Source organism: Barbus barbus (assembly GCF_936440315.1).
Source record: "Barbus barbus genome assembly, chromosome: 21".
In the NCBI taxonomy this organism is placed as follows: domain Eukaryota; kingdom Metazoa; phylum Chordata; class Actinopteri; order Cypriniformes; family Cyprinidae; genus Barbus; species Barbus barbus.
In genome coordinates, this window is record NC_136749.1 from 947,097 (window position 1) to 961,931 (window position 14,835).

A 14,835-nucleotide genomic window follows, 5' to 3' on the forward strand; every position below is an offset into this window, starting at 1 on the left:
CGGGACGTTCATATAATGATAAAGAGAAAGATGCAGCGCACTGAAAGCGATGATCATGGGAAGTCTTGTGTTCCTCAAGCGGTTTCTATAGAGACATCACCATCTTAAAGCCCTCTGATACCACACTGCACTAACTCCAGAGACTCCGTGTGTATGGCAAGCCGCTTTAATGTTTAGCCTATAGACAATCTTCATATTTGTGTTCCTAGTATTTCAGAAGTTAGGATTTTTCCAAGCTTGATAACTTTATTTGACAGTAGTATTTATTCCTGTGAAAGTCCATGTCTGCAACGGAATTAGAAGAAAAAAATAAAAATAAAAATACATAAATAATAATAATAGTGAGATATAAACTCAGAATATTTTTCGCACTTCAAAGATTCAAAGTTTTTTTTTTTTTTTTTTTTTTTGCCACATAATTAAAAAAGTAATTTTTAATCTCAGAATTCAGATTTTTCTTCTTATAATTGAAAGTTTATATCTAGTTAAAAACTCCCAATTCCGAGTTAATATCTCGCTATTCTGATTTTATATCTCATAGTTGTTTATATACTTACATTTCTGAACTGTGAGAACTGAGAATTGCGATGAAAAAAGTATTTTAGATAAGAAGTCTCAATTACATCTATTTATTTATTTATATTTTTATTGTATTTTTATATTTATTCTGTGGCAGAAATGGGCTAAGCTTACGGAAATGCTCATGGAATATATGAGTTTTGATGTCTTTACTAGTACTTATTTAGATACTAGTAATGAGACACTAGTGTGTATTCTAATTGCTGCTAGTCACTACATACAAATGCATTTTACTTCTCAGATCAGCATAGGTGTTTTAACGTTCAGTTTTACTAGTAACTAGTAGTAAAGCACCAGTGTTGTGGTACTTGAGTCCAGATAAGTCTGCACTCACACTCAAGCCCACTTTGTTCAAGACCATGTTATTTGTTTATTTGATTGTTTGTTTATTTATTTATCATTCAAGAGAACTTGAGACAGAGTTGAGTGTCAGTCTGGTTTTGTCTGGACTTGAGGTCTACAACACTGATTGATACTACTGTATATAAAAAAAAGAAAAAAAAGAAAAGCAAGCCGGTTTTAATGTCCCAGTCTGACCAGATGAAAAGTGGTCAGACCCAAACTCTAAAACCAGCTAACAGCCTAACTCAGCCAGACTGGAGGACCACCTAAGATTATCAAACTAGCCTGTTAAATGCTCATTTGGTTATGTACTTTGTTAGAAGAATAAATACATGTATACTTACAGTGTAATTACTGGTCAAATATACTACTCACTTTTGGATGATTTACTGGTATTAGTACTCAAGCTTAGATATTACTAGACTTGCCATGCTGAGTATTTTCCACTATATGTTATTTTTACAGAAATGACCTTTTTAGTGCTTTCCAGCCAGACATTCATGTATGGCCCCTGTTGAAAGAGGATGTATACATCACCCAGTAGAGTAAACCTGAGTCTTCATTCAATCTAATTGGACACCAAGGACTTCATGTGAAAGTACAGCCCCTCTGTTGCTCTATAGTTATATAGTGGAGCAAAAAACATGTTTGTTTGGTGTGTCGCATAACAACTGTCTATTAAATGCCTTGACCATTTGCAAGATTAGTGGCAAGGGAAAGCAGCCCTGACAGTTTGGTTAATTAGCGCATCTCTGCACACAGCATTTTCACATTTTCATATGCCATTAAGCAGATGGCCTCATCCTGAGTGACGTACACAACATGTTTGACTCATTTTGGTGTTCCACCTCCAATTATTAAGAAGTCAGAAGTCAGAAAGAGCTTTATTACCAAGTATGTTTGCACAGGGAATTTGATAGTAAAGGAATAAAGCCTACACAAGTTTGAAACAACATGAGGACGAGTAAAGGATGGCAGAATAATAAAAAAAAAAAAAAAAAAAAAAAAAAATCACCAGTTTATTGATTTGGTTGAATCCATCATGAATCAAACTCATGACTCATTGGTTGCATTTTAATGGTATTGGTTTAATCATGAATGACTCAAAAATACTGGTTGGAAAAAAAACAAAAACAAAATGAAGATGACGAGAATCAGAATCAGAAAGTGCTTTATTGCCAAGTATGTTTGCGCATACAAGGAGTTAGTTTTAGTGTCACAAGCTTCCAGTACACGGAGACAACACCACACTGACAATAAAAAAATAGGTTGAGAATAAAAATCCACACATATGTAAATATAAATAGGCAAAAATAAAAAATAAATAAATAAATGTAAATAATAAAATAAATTGTATGTACAGTTGTGCTCTAGATGATAGAATGGAATAGAATAGAGTGAGATCCAGGGATGTACTAGGATGTAGGTGGTGACAAATAAATAGATGGTTATTGCACAATGGGGGGAACATTAAACTGTTCATAAGGTAGATTGCCTGGGGGAAGAAACTGTTCTTGTGCCTGGCTGTCCTGGTATTTGCGCCTCTGAAGCACCAGCCAGATGGCAAAAGATCAAAAAGGGGATGACTTGGATGTGAGGTATCCAGAGTGATTTTCTGAGCCCTTTCACTCTGGATGTATACAGTTCTTGGAGGGTGGGCAGGGGAGCACCAATAATCCTTTCAGCAGTCTGAACCGTTCTCTGTAGTTTTCTGATGTCAGATTTTGTAGCTGAACAAAACCAGACAGTTATTGAAGTGCACAGGACAGAGTCAATGATGGCTGAGTAGAACTGTTTTAGCAGCTCCTGTCAAGTCAAGTCAAGTCACCTTTATTTATATAGCGCTTTTAACAATGTAAATTGTGTCAAAGCAACTGCACAATATCAAAATCAAAATCCTCTGGCCAACAAACCAGCAGTTCAATTTAACTGCAGCAAAGTCAGATTGTAAGGTCTCAACTAGTTCCAGTGGTCATTTGGTAATTCTGTATGTTGTCTGAGCGTTGGCATCCTCTTAGGTCCTCTGAGGGGTTGACATTATCTTTTCTCAGGTGTTCGGTCATCTCAGATCATTTAGGGGTTGGATCCAGACTGAAGCTTCTGTCATTCCTAATTACCACGGGATGTTAATCCCGTGGCAGAAACAGAGACAAATAGAAACATAATTAGCGTAGCTGCTGTTCCATCTAAGCAAAAAAAAAAAAAAAAAAAAAAAAAATGATTTGTTCATCCCAAGCTAAAGAATAATAATAATGTACATTTGATCAGATATACTACAGTACAAGATTATAAAATGCATTATGTGAATGCTTGGCTAAAGAGATGTGTCTTTAATCTAGATTTAAACAGAGAGAGTGTGTCTGAACCCCGAACGTTATCAGGAAGGCTATTCCAGAGTTTGGGAGCCAAATGTGAAAAAGCTCTACCTCCTTTAGTGGACTTTGCTATCCTAGGCACTACCAAAAGTCCAGAGTTTTGCGACCTTAAGGAGCGGGTTGGATTGTAGCGTGGTAGAAGACAAGTTAGGTACGCAGGAGCTAAACCATTTAGGGCCTTATAGGCAAGTAATAATATTTTGTAAATGATACGGAACTGAATAGGTAGCCAGTGCAGAGACTGTAAAATTGGGGTAATATGATCATATTTTCTTGATCTGGTAAGAACTCTAGCCACTGCATTTTGGACTATCTGTAGCTTGTTTATTGAAGATGCAGGACAACCAGCTAGCAGTGCATTACAATAGTCCAGTCTAGAGGTCATGAATGCATGGACTAGCTTTTCTGCATCAGAAACAGGTAGCATGTTTCGAAGCTTGGCAATGTTTCTAAGATGGAAGAATGCTGTTTTTGTAACATGGGAAATATGATTTTCAAAGGACAAGTTGCTGTCTAATATAACACCCAGATTTTTGACTTTAGAGGATGTGACAGTGCATCCGTCTAGTTGTAAATTGTTATCCAAGAGATTCTGTGTATTGTTTTTTGGTCCAATAAGTAATATCTCTGTCTTATCTGAATTTAATAGGAGGAAATTATTGGTCATCCAATCTTTTAAATTTTTTACACAATCTATTACCTTAGTTTAGAAGTTTCACCTGGTTTTGTTGAGATATATAGTTGAGTATCATCAGCATAGCAATGAAAACTAATCCCCAATTTTCTAATAATATTACCAAGAGGCAACATGTATATTGAAAATAGAAGAGGACCTAGGACTGATCCTTGTGGTACTCCATACTTTACTGGTGATAATTGTGATGACTCTCCATTTAAATGAACAAAGTGGTAGCGATCGGACAGGTATGATTTAAACCACCTTAAAGCCTGCCCTTGAATACCAATATGGTTTTGTAGTCGATCTATGAGTATATCATGGTCTATAGTGTCAAACGCAGCACTAAGATCAAGTAATACTAGCAATGAGATGCAGCCTTGGTCTGAAGCAAGAAGCAAGTCATTTGTAATTTTAACAAGTGCAGTTTCTGTGCTATGGTGAGGCCTGAAACCTGACTGAAATTCTTCATAGAGATCATTTTTTTGCAAGAAGGAGCACAATTGAGCAGACACAACTTTTTCTAAAATTTTTGACATAAACGGAAGATTTGAAATGGGTCTGTAATTTGCCAGTTCATTAGAATCTAGTTGTGGTTTCTTAATAAGAGGCTTAATAACCGCCAGCTTGAATGGTTTTGGGACATGACCTAAGGCTAACGATGAGTTAATAATATTGAGAAGCGGTTCTTCTGCTACGGGCAACAACTCTTTCAGTAGTTTAGTGGGTATAGGATCTAATAAACACGTTGTTGGTTTAGATGCACTGATAAGTTTATTTAGCTCTTCCTGTCCTATAGTTGTAAAGCACTGCAGTTTTTCTTTGGGTGCGATGAATGAAGCTGAAATACTAGACGCAGTAGAATCTACATTTGTTATTGTATTTCTGATGTTATCTATTTTATCAGTAAAGAAATTCATAAAATCATTACTATTAAATTGTGAGGGAATATTTAGATCGGGCGGTGTCTGTTTATTTGTTAGTCTAGCCACTGTGCTAAATAAGAACCTTGGATTGTTTTGGTTATTATCTATGAGTTTGCGGATATGCTCTACCCTGGCAGCTTTTAGAGCCTGTCTATAGCTGGACATACTGTTTTTCCACACAATTCTAAAAACTTCCAAGTTAGTTTTTCTCCATTTGCGCTCAAGAATACGAGTTTCTTTCTTGAGAGAATGGGTATAACTGTTGTACCATGGCGCAGTACATTTTTCTCTAACCTTTTTCAATTTGAGGGGGGCAACAGCTTCTAATGTATTAGAGAAGATAGTGCCCATGTTGCTAGTCATTTCGTCTAGTTCATGTGTATTTATGGGTACACAGAGCAGTTGAGATAAATCAGGCAGGTTATTTGTGAATCTGTCTTTGGTGGCTGGAACAATAGTTCTGCCCAGACGATAACGCGGAGCCATATAATTAATATCAGTAATACGCAGCATGCACGATACAAGGAAATGATCAGTAACATCATCACTTTGAGGTATGATATCTATATCGGTAAGATCAAGTCCATGCGATATAATTAAATCTAGCGTATGATTGAAACGATGAGTGGGCCCGGTGACGTTTTGCTTGACTCCAAAAGAGTTTATTAGGTCAGTAAACGCAAGTCCTAGCACATCATTTGTATTATCAACGTGAATGTTAAAATCTCCGACAATTAGCAGTTTATCAACATTAACCAATAGATCTGAGAGGAAATCTGCAAATTCTTTTAGGAAATCTGTATATGGCCCAGGCGGTCTATACACAGTAGCCAGAGCAAGAGATAAGAGAGATTTATTTTGCATATCTAACAGTGTAACATTAAGCAGAATTATTTCGAATGACTTAAACCTCCTGTATCCTGTTTTCTGAGTAACATTGAGAATATCACTATATATTGTTGCCACACCGCCGCCACGACCAGTCTGATGGGGCTCATGTTTATAACAGTAGCTCGGTGGAGTAGACTCATTTAGACCAAAATATTCATTTGGTTTCAGCCAGGTTTCAGTCAGGCAGAGTACATCAAAATTATTATCTGTGATCATTTCATTTACAATAACTGCTTTGGGTGCGAGTGATCTAATATTTAGGAGCCCAAGCTTGATTGTTTTTGTTCATTTATTTTGTGTTTTTCTGGTTTAATCACGATCAGATTTTTTCTAGATCCTGCATTAAATTTATATTTTGACCTCGCTATTCGGGGGACAGACACAGTCTGTATAGATTGGACAACGCGGGTACTTCTATCATTTAAGTGGGTAGAACAAAAGTCATTTGAGAATTGACTTACTAGTCAGATGGAGCGTAGCGTTCTGGAGATGTTGTCCGACAGGAGTTCCGCTCCGACTCTGCTGGGGTGCAGGCCATCAGCACGGAAAAGCCTAGGACGCTCCCAGAAAAGATTCCAATTATTTACAAAGAGCAGTTTCTGTTCTTTACACCATGACAATAACCATTCGTTTAAAGCAAACAGTCTACTGAACCTTTCGTGTCCTCGTCGATACGTCGGAAGTGGACCTGACACGATGATCTTTGCCGCGGGCGATGTGCTGCGTACCGTCTCGATCAGGCTCCTGTAGTCCCTCTACAGTGTCTCCGTCTGCCGCAGCTTGATGTCGTTAGTCCCCACGTGCAGCACGACAGCCCCGATGCTCTCATCGCCCTTCAGGATCGCGGGTATCGGCGCAGAAACATCGAGAACACGAGCACCGGGGAAACAGTGTGTGTGCACTTTACCTTCAGCTAGCGTAGCACGGACGTGCCGGACGATGGAGCTTCCGACGATCACAGCGTCGCGTTCTGTCTCGCGGAGGGGAGCGAAGCGGTTCCGGGTGGAGATCTCGAAGACCGGAGGCGGCGAGGTTGTCCCCCAGGGCCTGGCTCGCGTCTTCCGCTGCTGTTGTTGCACCCAGGGTCCGTGGCGTCCCGGCGCCGGAGTGAAGGACATCTGTGAAGACCGCGTCCTGGGTGCACAGTGTCTGTATAGAGAAACGCACGGAGTAGAGGTGGTGGGAGTGTTAGCAGCGTGCTGTATACTTACCCCGGACTTGTGAGCTTCAGCCCGGGATGTTTCCAGCGCGGCTCTCCTCTCTCTCAGCTGGGCCTGCTTCTCCACCAGGTCGCGGATCTGCTTCTCCACGGCCTCCAGCTCCAGCTGCACCGAATGCAGCTCGAACGTGTCCTCACCTGCACTCAAAGGTAGACACAAATCCGCCATTTAAGCAAATAAGAGTGAGACAAAGGCAATGTGTGTGAATAGAGTATTAGCAGTGTAAGCTAGATTAGCGGCAGGCACGCTGCCTATGCTAACGGGCTATAAGCTAATAGCAAACACGAGAAATCAAAATAAAACTAGTGATAACAAGGCGCTCCGATTGTTTTTGTTTTAGAATGCTATTGTGGATATATTCACACGTTATAAAAACGAAAAAGATAGTGTATAAAATAGTTTTAAGATAAAAAAAAATAGACGATAAAGAATCAACTTGACAGAGCTCAAACTCAAAACACGTAGTCACAAATCAGCGCATGCGCAAAGTAGGAATTGTTTGTTTATTTTGTGTTATATCCTGTGGCATGCTGAATGTCCTCAGCTGGCAAAGGAAGTACAGCCTTTGTTGGGCCTTTTTTACAATGGAGTCGATGTGAGTGTCCCAATTCAGGTCCTGAGAGATAGTGGTTCCCAGGAATCTGAATGACTCCACTACAGTCACAGTGCTGTTCATGATGGTGAGTGGGGGGAGAGCAGGGGGGTTTCTCCTGAAGTCCATGATCATCTCCACAGTTTTGAGCGTGTTGAGCTCCAGGTTGTTAAGACTGCACCATACAGCCAGCTCCTTAACCTCCTGTCTGTAGGCAGATTCGTCACCGTCCTGAATGAGGCCGAAAAGTGTGGTGTCATCTGCAAACTTCAGGAGCTTGAGAGGGGTCTTTAGATGTCATTGGTGTACAGGGAGAAGAACAGTGGGGAGAGGATACAACCTTGAGGGGCACCAGTATTGGTGGAGTGGCTGTTTGACAGGGATTTCTCCAGTCTCACTAGCTACTGCCTATTTGTCAGAAAGCTGGTGATCCACAGACAGATAGATCCAGGGACAGAGAGCTGGGTTAGTTCGGTCGGAGTGTTGGTATGATGGTGTTGAAGCCTGAACTGAAGTCCATATAATATAAATACAAAAATAATAATCTTATTTTTTGTTTAGAATGAATCTGGAATCTGGAATTAAAATGGAACATAAAATGGCCTTTGACTATCACAGTTAATACTATTAACATTATATAGTCTGAGCAGCGATTCGTCTGATTCATGATTCACCACTTACATTTAATTTCAAAGAGGCCAAAATTAATAACTCCATTAGTCAATCCATTGCAGGAGAAACATACATCAATAGAGTGTTTTCACAAGTGTTAGTGAAATCCGGAGTATCATCAATCCGGAAGTTGGCCATATTGGCGGCACTGAACGTAAATAATGCCACTGAACCGAATGGAATTTTGCTGATTATTGCTGCTGAAAATAGTCAATTATTGTTGTGTTTTGGGTTGTACTAATCGGTCATACCGAGAAAACATTTGGAGTACGATAGACTGCCAAAAGTTACAACAAATCAAGGAGAAGAGTGCAAAAAACTATCCGAGGAAAGACGTAACATTTGCCAAGTAAGGTAACCCACAATTGGAATCTGTGCTCTGCATTTAACCTAAGTGCACAAACTTGAGTCAATAAAAACTGTTTAAATTCAATATTTTGATGTTTGTTAAAAACACTCAAAACCTATAAGGCTCTATGAAATACTACAACAGAAGCATTCTTATTATAAGTGTTTCAAATTTAATTGGCTACTTGTAGTACATTTCAAATATAAGCATGCAAACCCTATGTTTTATTACGGCTTGAGTCTTGAGGGTGTATTTGGCTATTTACATTTAACTTTATATATTATTAGGGCCTGTCTATTATGTAGCCTATCCATTTCTACAGAACAAAAATGTATTGTGCACATGCTTTATCAGCACTGTTGTATATATAAATGTACTGTATATATGTATACATTTATGAAAGCACAACTTTTGACCATTACGAACCTTACAAGAGAATAAATTCAGGGAAGAGGATTCAATGCAATTTCTAAAATCAGTGTGTGATGTGTGAATATTATCACAGCCTGAAAATCTTTAATCATATGGTTCCTGTGAGCAATTTTAGGATAGTATATAAAGTTCACACTTCAGTAGTCTTGCAGAGGAAATCATGGCTGCACTACAGCAGGTTTTTCAGTTGAGAGTGAAGCAAAGAGAAAGGAAAGACAGAGACAACCACGGAGTACACTGTTTACCATAAATGCCTTCATCTGGCAGCATCAAAATCCTCTGGATATGCTTGATGATATGGCTGTTATTGACAGATAAAATAGTCCAAAAATAGTCCAGAGAAATAGTTCAACTGCTCAGTGTCATTGGGCCTCAGCTGATATGTGCTACAAGGAGGAATTGTGCCTTGCCCCTTGATGTGCAACTCTTAGCTGCTCTGAAATATGATGCAACAGGCAGTTTCCTTCAGGTAATTGGTGATAGACTTGGACTAAGTAAAGCATCTGTGTTAAGAGCTGTACAAGCAGTTAACTATGCATTGCTTCCACTTCCACATCAAATTTCCAGCATCAAGACAGGCCATATCAGATACAGGAGTATTTTTTAACTCATTACCATATACCACAAGCCATTGGAGTGATTGATGGTACTTTAATCCCCATCAGTACACCATCTGTGGGTGGCCATATATACGCATGCCTCAAAGGTTATCGAGCAATCAACCGCCAGGTGATCTGTGATCATAAGTGTTTGATCACAGAGATTGTTGCACGGTGGCCTGGAAGCATGCATGACTCCTTTATCTTTAGCAACTCATCTGTGGATATCCACTGAGGCCATATCTGTTCACGCCTGTCGCTAATCCTGTCAATAACAGGAAAGCGGATTTCAATGAGACTCACTGTGTTGCCTGAAGTATTGTGGAGCGCACGTTACGGAGGTGGAAGCTACGCTTTCGGGCTATTCACAAGTCCAGTGGTGGTTTTCTCTTTGTGTCACAAAAGTGCTGTGCTGCAATAACAGTAACAGCTATGTTGCACAACATTGCAGTGCAGGCAAGAGTGCCCTTGGACATCAGGGAGGAAGACGAAGAGGTGGAGGAAGAGAATGAAGATGGCATGAGACCTCATGATGACCAACCAAGACATGTTCAATACATGGCTGGGTTTTGTACACGCCAGCAAGTCATTGATGCATTTTTTGAGTTCCTCCTTTATTTTTCTCGTCTTTAAAACACACTAGCCATTTACCTGTTAAATACAACATTTGTACTCTCCTTGAAATGTCATTTCTCATTTTGGTGCTTTTGTTTTTGACCACAGTTTTCCTCTGATCCATGAACACATGGAATGTAACTCATTTTATTTATTTAGTTAGTGCATCAGCTGGGACTCCAATCAGTGCTGCACAAAGATAAATGATGCTTAAGTCATTTAAAATGTGTTTACAGATAAATGTGACCCATTGACCTAATGATGAGTGTTCTTGCTAACAGGTCTGTAGGGGAACATATCCACCTCTCTAGTGCTCACTAAGCTCTACTGTCTTCCCTTGAGGCTGCTACTGTACTTGCTAAACGAACATCTTCATACAATGGCTTATGTTCTGCATTTATAAAGACATATTTCGTAACATCTTTCAGTTTTTTATAATCATTGTCTACATAATGTCTTAATGCTTTTTTTAGAACACTGTAAATTAAAATTTAGCAAGTGAACAAAGCACTGCAGTATCATCATTGACCACAAGATGATGCACTCTGTCAAACTACAGGGATGGGAACTGTCTGATAAATAAGGCAATTGAACACGATTTGAACTGAATACATGTTAAACTGATTAATAGTTGACTCATATTTGTTTTTAGATGCTTTGTGCAGATGAATATTAGAGAGGATGGGAAGAGCAGCAACCGATAAAACACTCATTATACAGACTGATGAATATTAAAGCTCATTACACCTGCATTATTAATCACCCGGAAACTATCATTCTGTCATCATTTACTCACACTCGTGTCGTTCCAAAGACTAAACTTCTTCTGTGGAACTCAAATGAAGATACTTTGAGAAATGTATCAGTGTTGTTTGTCCATACATTGGAAGCCAGTGGTCACCAAAACAATTTGGTCTTCAAAATACCTTCTTTTGTGATTTGACAAATGTCCACCCTATCTCTATAAAGAAACCTGTATATGTAAAGAACATCTTTGCATCTGAATTTGATCTTCAGTCCAGTCTAGTTTTGAATGGCCCTATTCTTCAATAACAGCCTTTTTGTGAAGCTGCATTATATTAGGACAGATTCATAAATCAGTCTGGTCAGAATGCACTGCTCAAACGGTTCAGATCAGGCTCAAATGCTTATGAAAACAAACTTGCTTGTGCTGCTGGTTTTTAATGTCAGGATTCAAAAGGACTTAATAAGCTTCAAACGAGAGTAAAGAGGAAACAGCAACAAGCAATGTGGTCAGTTTGCCATTTAAGAGTAATGAGTGCTAATGTGAAGCTGTGTGTGTTTATGAGTGAGAGGAACAGATGTAGGGGCTTTGCTCTTGTTTTTGTCCTTTGCAAATATGCTTTTAGATTCAACCGCTGCAACATGACATGGAATTACGGGTAATTGCTGTTGTTTATTGGCTGTAGTAATGGCTGCGTTTACACTGTGTCCTTGTGTAGCCCAAAGTGCTTCATAATTGGAGCTCTTTGACAACACGAGGGCTGAGACGACGCTATCCAAGCGGCACTGTCAGCACACAACTGCTCTCCATACTATACAACTCACAATCATCTCTACTCTTCACGACCGGCTTATGATTCCTCCAACACAAACCTTCTGAAAATATACTTTTTTGTATATAATGATGACTCGGTCACTGGATTTACCAGCGAAGAATACAATTAATTCAAATGAAACAAAAACAGTTACACAGATCTTGCACAGATCAGGAAAGCATAAGAGTATATGTTCCCCAGAGTATTAACTGCTGAGTTTACCTTTAGTCGTAGTACAGTCAGCAGACATCAACACTGTAGCAGCGTGGGGTGAGTTTGTGATGCACTCCACCTCACAATCACTATTACACAGATTCAGTCTCCAAATGACGTCATGAGTACAAGAGAGCAGACAAGTTTTCTACCGTGTTGTCCATCTTTTCCAGCATATGCTTGTGAAGAACATGTTGCCAGAGCAGATGCACTGCATTTGAGTGACGTCAGCTATATAAACCTGCGGCTTCTCCTCGCTCTGCAACTTCATAAAGAACATTAATATTCAATGACATCATAAATTCAGAACTGAAACTGTGTGATTCTCACTTGAATATTATCACAGATAAACTGAAGTGTCTTATAAAGTGATAACTCTAAGTTTTAGGAGTGTGTGTTTGTGTGTCTTCATTCACTATAAAACCCTTAATTCATCAAGATCGTTATCAATTCATAAATAACCCAGCAGGTTGTAAATATCGTTGGGAACAGATATGTCATTTGCATCATACAAAGTTGTTTAAATGAATTTAACAGCATAAGAAGATTTTGCAAACATAAACTAAAATATTACTGAGTTCATATAACGTTTTCCATTTAGTGCAATGGACTTTCAGTCATTTTTAATTTTTGAATGAATTTCTTGATTTAAATCAGTGGTGCATCAGTATTATGTACGGATCTGATGAATTCAGGGATGTTTTGTGATGTTAGTTGGTTTGTTTTTCTCTAAAACAGTTATGCTGTTTGATCAAATGACACAAATCAGACTGATAAGATTATCATTTCAGATGATGTTGAAAATATGAAAAGTATCTTCAGGTAAACAAACTGTCAGTCCCTCACTGACTTCAGCTCTTTATCGACATCCTGCTTATTTTCAAGTGATAATTTGAAATTCTAATAAATGTTTGTTTTATTATTTAAATGACTAAAGTTGAAATGCTGTAAGTATTTATAATAAGACTTGCTTCAGCCGTACAGTACTGAGGTCAGCGGGTGCTGTACGTGTGATGCTGTATTCCAGCTCTGGTGTTGATGTGCTCCAGATGGACACATTTGTGCCAATTTGTCTGCTAAGCGTCAGCAGCTGCTGATCAGCTTCAATCAATGACGGTTAGTGTGTCATTTGCACATCTAAATCAGCTCATTTATTTACCTAATATGAAGTTTTGCCTGTTTGACAGCTCTGAAGCGATCAGATTTGCCCATCTGTCCTCAGGTGTGCGTCTGCGCCGGGAAATCTTCCTCAGATTGAGGCTCTCGCACATAATCAGCAAGCAGGATTCAGGAACACACAAGTCATCTCGAGAAAGGCCGAAACAATTATTTACCTATAAGGTCACCGAGGCCTCTGCTTTTCCTTTATTAAGTGCTGGATGATTTGTTATGTAATAATCCGGCCTTTCCGTCTGATGGTTTATTGACTGCCAAAACGTCTCAGAAAAATTCAATTTTTCTATTTTATTGTGAGGTTTAGTGTTGATTATATCAGCATAATAAGTTGAGTGAAAACTTGATGTATAAACTTATTTAAATGTATGAATGTCACAGGTTCACCAGCTTCTGTCACAAGACCAGTCATAGGTGGCGTACGCTGATTTTAATCTAAATATACAGGCATGTAAACACCTTAATCGCAGTATGGCCGCTCTGACCAAAGTGTGCATGTGCTCATGATGTATAGGACACAGCTGATGAGCCCCAGAGACAGATCCCCAGTGAAGACCTTGTCTCCTAGACGGCCATCGGGACAAGACCACAGGAACCAGATGAGTCCTCTGCACAATCTGACTTTGTTGCAGCCTAGAATTAATCTGCTGGTTTCGTCTGGCCAGAGGAGAACGGCACACTATTTCCCTGTTAAATACTATAAAGCTGCTTTGACACAATCTGCATTGTAAAAAGTGCTATATAAATAATGATTACTTGACTTGACTTAGAGAGAAAACTACAAGAAAAAAAGACAGAATTACAGGAATGAATGTACTCCTCATTGAAATTATGGGGGTCATCCCAGGCCCAGTTTCTATAACAATAGACCTAAATTATATGAAGAAAATGCAAGATGGGTGAAAAAAAAAAATAATTGTCCAGAAGGAGTCACCATTCAAGAGTAAGAAGATCTGTGGAGTTCAATAATGCACACTACAAATGAGTCTAAAGAAGAAGAGTTAATGTCCGGTGAAGGTAAAAGCTGCATGTTTGTAGGAAACAAACACATCAATATGTTTTAACTTCAAACTGTTGCAAGCCAAAACAGTCCAAAACAGCTCTAAACAAATATGTGGCTGGATTTTGATGTGAGAGACAACAGGAGATAGACGTTTTCACTGGAGGAAGCGTTATTATGGATTATGGACTTGTATTTTAGCCGGAAACAGTTAAAAATACCTTAATGCTGGATTAGTTTCAGCTTTTGTCTTCTCCAGATGTTAACTGATGGACTGGAGTGGTGTGGATTATTGTGATGTTTTTATCAGCTGTTTGGACTCTCATTCTGACGGCACCCATTCACTGCAGAGCATCCATTGCTGAGACACTGATGCAGAGACACATTTCTACAAACCTGATGAAGAAACACACTCATCCTGATCTCGGATGACCCGAGAGTGCATTCACAGCACATTTTCCTATTTGGGGGAACTATTCCTTTAATATGGAGAGAGAACAAAACATTTTAGTTTGAACTTTGGGAGCAGTATTGAATATATTCTAGGTTCAATACATTATTGACAGCATCTGTGACATGCTGTTGATTATCATGAACAGAAACAAGCAAAAATCATGTTGAA